Below are 6,891 nucleotides of genomic sequence, written 5' to 3' on the forward strand. Positions count from 1 at the left end.
CAAAACCGTGGGGCAGAACTATTTAAGCTACTCCAAGTGGGAGATCTGAACCATGGAGAGCAACATCTTCCGCATACTCATTAACTCTGAGCGAGCATCCCGCAAGCATTTCGATCTCCGAGACGCATAAATTTCAAGCAGCTCATTCATAACTAAGGCGAAGGGAACGGTGAGAGGCCGGTCGTGTCTTACACCACTGTACTTGAGCCGAACCGAAAGTTTGCACCCACAGTGCCCTCATAGGTGATTTAAATTTCGAGGGGACACCTTTGATCATCAAACATTGCCAAGGTTTCTGACGATCCACAGGGTCCAAAGCAGCATTCAGATCAACACAAGTCACCAACTCGGAGCTTTGTAATATTGATGCAGTTCAAGGACCTATGCCAATGTATCCTCGACCAGAACGAAACCCAGCTTGGTCCCCACAAGTTTATCTCTGCATAATCGACCAAGCCGCTCTAACGCCAAAAGGTACACTGAATACGGGAGATACCAGGCTGATGCCACGATCGTTTAAACCCAGCTTGGTCCCCACAAGTTTATCCCTGCATAATCGATCAAGCCGCGCAAAATAACGCCACAAGGTACACTGAATCCGGGAGATACCAGACTGATGCCACGATCGTGTTTGCAGACTGGATCGAGGCGTTCTATTCCACTGGTGTTCTGTTTAGGTTCCAATGCTTCCATAGTATCGTCGTCAAACTTTTCAGCAGTGTTTCACCACCTTCGAAGAGTGGAAGGTGCATATCATCCGGGTCGTGTGTGTTGTCGCGTTGGAGGAATGACGTCTCACGCTAGATTTGTTTATTACGGGCTGGTTGGTATCGGTTTCCATTTGTACCCTTCTGGTTCTTCCACTGGTTACGCTGAGGGGAACCACTGTCAACCATAGTAAAAACTGTGATTATATATACCGTCTAAGTTGTATTGTGGCTATCATCAACTGTGCACTAATAATTGGTCAGTCCAACGTGACTCAACGGACGTATCTGACGTGACAGTTGGCCGTTTCCGTTACGTTTATCTGTACTTCATTCACATTGTGGTTACGCGCACACGTTTCGCCATGTCAATTTCTCTAGTACTGGAGAAACTCCAACTTTCATGACATCAACACGCAACACCAATTCCGCATCTGTCCACCTTCCATCATTTTGGCACCACATTATGCATCCGTTCGCCGACCGATCGTTTCATCAGCAATGCGCTTCTTAGTTTTCTTCTTAGCCTACATAACGTTTCAAACCCTTTTGTACATTAGTCTATCAAACTCATTATCCAGCGTTCCGCATGGTCGAATACGTACATGGACAAAAACCTGCCTACCACGTTATTCACGTTCGCCGTACTCACTCGCACATCGGTACCTTTCCCACACAGGATTACCGATCCGACCATGTTCACCTCGACGTTGTTGAATTCCTCTCACATCTGTTTTTTTCTCTTTCGCTCGAGGGGGATTATTTGCAACGGACATTTCATCGTTCCTTCAACCAACTCCACTTAATTTGTCTAGCACATCTGTGATCACGCGACTCCTTTGTTCCGCAGACACTCAAATCACGTGACAAAAGTCTGCCCCGTTTGCAACCTAGACCGTCAACAAGTCAGTTCCCGTCTTGTACGCGTCGGAACGATTCTAGGTATTATACACATGTCAAAACTTCTTATATACAGGAAGACACGACACAGTCATCAAAAGCATAGCTGCGCGCGCAGGGGGAGGGAGTAAATCAAACCCCACAATTCCGCGGAAAATTACGGAAAACGCGTTGCAGCTACAATGCGGGGAAAAAACGTTCCCACCGTCTGGACTTTCACCCATGAACTCTCACAAACGATAAGTTCCCCTTCTGACTTACTCCGCTTTTCGCATTGCATTTATTTTATACATGTTGCATCTCGCTACTTTGAACTACTGTCAACCATAGTAAGAATTGTTATTAGTGTATATACTTTCTGAGTTATATTAGGGTTATCATCACCTGTGCACCAATAAGCCTTTGCAATCCAACAGTGTTCTTTGTCACTATTCAGGTTCTTGATTATGGGGTGTTTGAAGGATCTGCACGCGCCTTCATAGTTACGGGTTGCTAATATGGCTTTTTCGACAGCAACGAGTCTGATTCTCTGGACGCTATCCAGTGTTCACTCAGTTGATGCGGATAGCTTGAATAAACAATTAAGAAAGCTGAGGGTACAGCTTTTTTAGTCCGCTTCCATCCATCCTTCACCCAACCTTCGTGGCACAGGTGACTGCCTTTCCAGTAGCTTTCTAGCCACCGAGAATTATCGAAGTTGATGAATGGAGTTGCTGTTGTTCGGGGCGCGAAGTGACAGCCCAGTCCCTCAAGTTACGTACCACAGAAGGAACGGCAATCATTGAATGATACTCTCCATGAGTAACTGATAATCACATGGCCCAAATGATTTCATGACTGGTTGTGCTTGGTGGCCTCCAAGTTTCTCGATGTGACTCCAAATCTACCACCTGATTTTTCCTTCTTGAGGGATTAATCGTTATTCTTGGAGGTTCATATCACCCACCAGGATTACTATATCCGTTCTTCTTGCTGACCGAAGCTGTCGCGAGAAACCACTCCAAAATCCATCCTTCCCAGGTTCCGAAGTGTATATGTTGATATGACAAATAAACATGCACTGATCTTAACCCCACGTCGTAGAAACCACGAGCCATTGCCTCAGGATCACTGGATACCCGAAGGATGAAACGTGGAACATTTGAGCTCATCCTAGGCGGTTTCAGGTGCGTGACCGAACTGGCGTGTTGTGTGCGTGTTTGAGAGACAAAATACACTGACGGAGGATGAAAGCAAGGATTCTGCGAAAAATGCATGTCGCCCAGTTTGACATAGAGTACGGACGTTGAAGACTGCAACGTGGAGCAAATCATCAGGATTATTAAGTGATTATTTTGGCTTATTTTTCTGGGCAGAATTTTAGTAGGAACAGTTGTTGGCGGTTGGCAGATGCGTTGATCGCGGTGCGTCGTTCGGTGGGTGGCGAGGGGTTGTAGAGGAACATCGTTGCGCGGAGAGTTACGATGCATCTTTGTAACCCAGGTTAAGTTATAGTACTCCACCCTGATCCTTTTACTCAATTGTCTACGCACAAGGTAGTGGATTTTTGTTCAGAAGCCCTGACCTCAGTCTCTGGCTCAGTAGTCTGAACCGCGAGGCTACGGTTGTTGGGGTTTTCTTGAGGGACCATTCCCAGAGCCACTGACCCCACAGCCTGATTTAGTTGACTTCATGAAGCTAGACTATTTCCATACTACATGGACTAAGGCATGACTGTCTGACTCCTGCTGCGGCTGCGCACAGCAGGTAAGGTCTGAGTAGCATGAAACGCTTTAACCTTAGCAGTTCGCGAGCGGCTACGGCCAACCGCTGGACGGTCGGAGTGTGTGGTTTTTAGGGCGAAACTTTTCCCATCCGTCCTTCCATCAATATTGACATGCTGGTCACCTGTGGGGAACGCCTTACTACCTTCAAAATCCTTTCGCAGAGAACAGTACGACGTTAACTCCAGACCGCTTCATAATACGATTTCTCTTAGTACGAGGACTTACGTTTCTCCCTCGCGCTGCTCTCTCTTGGCCCGGTATGGTTGAACCTTAAGCAACTGAGTTCTAGCCGGTGTAGCCCGCAATTTCACCGACCACCATGACAAGCTGATAGCCTTAGGTCGTATAAAATTCAATGAGTAAACTACGGGGAACTCGTCTGGTTTCATATGCAAATTATGGATTAGAATCGTACCCTGAAGGTAAGTGATGATATGATGGGATGAATTGAAAGCGGTTAATATTAGGATGATATTGGGATGCCCCTGGAGCGTGCCTAGACACTGTACGAGACTCACCAGGTCAATAACTCTTATGATGAGCCTGCTGTCACTTCCCACTCTGAATTTCTAGCTAACGTTTTGTTCCCACAGCGAGTAGATATGTATTACGTGGTGGTGGATCTCGTTTTGGGTAAGATCCTTGTGGATGTTGGGCCAGCAAAAGTTTTAGTGAAACTGTCCCGGTGATATACGTTGCCCCTAACCGTTTTCTATCAAGATCAGATTCCTGAAAGCAACCATTAAATGCCTGAAATCTACCGAGGCTCAGCTTCACTAGATGCTGACCAGATAGACAACGCCCCCTCAATATGCAGCGCTTCACAGCCTTGTATCAAACTCAGACAGCGCGAGTTATTGTTGATCAAGGTCAGACAACGCCCCCGCAATATGTAGCGCGTCACAGATCATATCAAAGCCAGACCGCGTGCGACAGCGTTGAACGAAGTTCAGAGTGTCCTCCAATAAATAGCTTGAGGCCGCTGTATTTTCGCACGCGCACGCACTCACGCTCTCGCACTCGCTTGTTCGGGATACAGCTGTTGTGTTCCCCTCTGAGTCTTTCTTCCGGCACAAGGCATTGGAGCGGGTCAGCAGTCAGATACAACAGATTGACGAATCAGCAGATATAACATTTTCCTATAGACCTTCGGCTCCCCCGGAAAGTATCTATCTATCGGAATCATGTTTTCCCCTTGTCTTGTACAGCAGGTAACTACCACCATCTCACCACTGGCTTATGACAGACCATGCAGCTTTAATTCACGAGCAGGAGTGAGTCTCATACAGTTCCCTTTATAAATTCGTGGAAACAACACAATACGTCATATTACGATAAATTGGATTAATCTATTTCACATTTCTCATCTGCTGCTTAGGGCAAAATAACGGACAGGTAATTTGACAGGCAAACACAGTCGGTACTTTGTTAGACATTACAAATGCAGGTAGAGACCAACCTAGGGGACTGGTGGTTACCAACTTCCGTGTATATCTTTTTCGATGATATTGCAACAGCAAGTACGTCTGAGAAACTGAGAGGCAGGGATATCTAAGCACACCCCAGGGAAGTTCGCACTTGGCAGTTTTGCGTCCAGCGTGCTCGTTCGTTGCTTGCTAGATTGCAGCGAGTACAGAGAACCCAGACTCACTCAAATTAATAAATAATAAGAACATTAACTATCTTTTTTTGCTGGTAAGGTTGCCATTTTGTGCAAACAACTGGTCAACATTGCCTTGCATCGGTAAAGCCAAATTTAATCCATGTCCACAGCCCTAGTATTTCTGTCCAATAATATCTTGAATCTGATGACCTATGCTGATTTCACTGGTCTATGAGTGCTCTAAACTTGATTCTGCATATATGTGAACAGCTGATGGGACACATGCAAGAGTTCAGTTTAGCTGGCGGTAAGTGGTGTGTGCTGGCTTCAATGCACGAACGATGAACGTCTACTTAAGGGGGCACATGTGGACAGTTTGTACGTTGGAAAGCGAATACAATATCAACTAAGCTGTCCAATCGCCTCAAAGTATTTTGCCGTTTGCATTCATGCTATTCTTGAGAAGACATCGCGACCACACATTTAAAGGTGAGCTATGAAACCAGTATGTCTGTCCATCACATTTCATTTAGGCACGCTTATGAACTACGCAAGCTGTACCGGCTTGTCTTTTCTAGTGTTTGCACGTGAGATTTGGCTCGGAAACTTGACACTACTAAACAGTATTAAGTAGCTTATTAATAGACAGGAAGCAGAGGGAAAAACTGACGTCTGCTCGGTTGCACTGCAAGCACCCACACAGAACGTTAAAGGAGCATATGTCTTGAAGATCTCTAGATCAAAAATATGTCTGAAGATCTCTAGAATCAAAAAAGGCACTAAATTCAAAAGCCTGTGGTATTATTTAAATATGGGGAGATAAAAGCATACAAATCTTGTCCATGTTCGTTACGCCAACAGAAGTACAAGTCTGTCATTGACAGCCATTACGACAGCGTAAAATTCCGCTCACCATAAAGTAGCGACCGGAATGGTGAGTGGGTGGTGTGAGTTATGGACGTTTCTTTCGGGATCAATCTCGTGACTACAATTGGCGGTGTGACTACATGGGCGTCAAGGCACAATAGATCAGTGCAGAGGGAACGCGATCGCGGATAGGTAAGCAGTCGCAGTGACACGCGCACACATGCTGGCATACCAGTATTGGGCGGGACGGCCAGGGTGAAAAAGACAATGGCGGATACGATGGCCATGGTGGAGAAAAACACGTGTAAATCAATGGGCACACGAGCATTAGGTAACTTGGTGGGCATTACCAAGCAGGTAAGTTGGATTCAATCAAACCTGCCAACTGTTATTATGTGTCAAGTTCATCAAATGGCCAATCTACCTTATCAACCAGCCGGTTTATGTGACTGCATACGACTCTGTGCTACCTCATTTCGGTGTTTAGCTTCACCACAATAAGTACACTCAGATATCGCATTGGTCACTAATGTCGATGTCTGAAAAGGGGATTGACAAGGTTTAGCTTCACCACAATAAGTACACTCAGACATCGCATTGGTCACTAATGTCGATGTCAAGATACCGTCGGAAGGACATCGTCTTAAGCAGTGGTCATAAGAGGTACAAATTAAATGAGACGTGGAATAGACACGCCATCATCATCAGGGGATCCGAAATTATATTTCTCCGTTTGGGTTCCCGAACGTTTTATTACACGATAGAGTCTTGCCACGACTGATTTTGTCTGTGACCTCAGCGCTCCCTTAGGAGGTGAAACTGTAGGAAATACCAAATTTTCTCACCTCTTGAGAGAGGCACCAAATATGAAACACCTGCTGAATCTTACGCACCTGGTTTTTAAAAAAAGGTCCCGTTGCTCTGGAGTGTGATAAAATAAGTTGCTTCAAAGGCGGTATATACTCACCAACTCAATAACTTTGAGCATATGGAGCTGGGACATATTGGTGTATCAGTAGGATGCGCTTGCATGCTTATCTGTCGAAAG

The sequence above is a fragment of the Opisthorchis viverrini genome (assembly GCF_000715545.1).
Source record: "Opisthorchis viverrini unplaced genomic scaffold opera_v5_134, whole genome shotgun sequence".
Taxonomy (NCBI): domain Eukaryota; kingdom Metazoa; phylum Platyhelminthes; class Trematoda; order Opisthorchiida; family Opisthorchiidae; genus Opisthorchis; species Opisthorchis viverrini.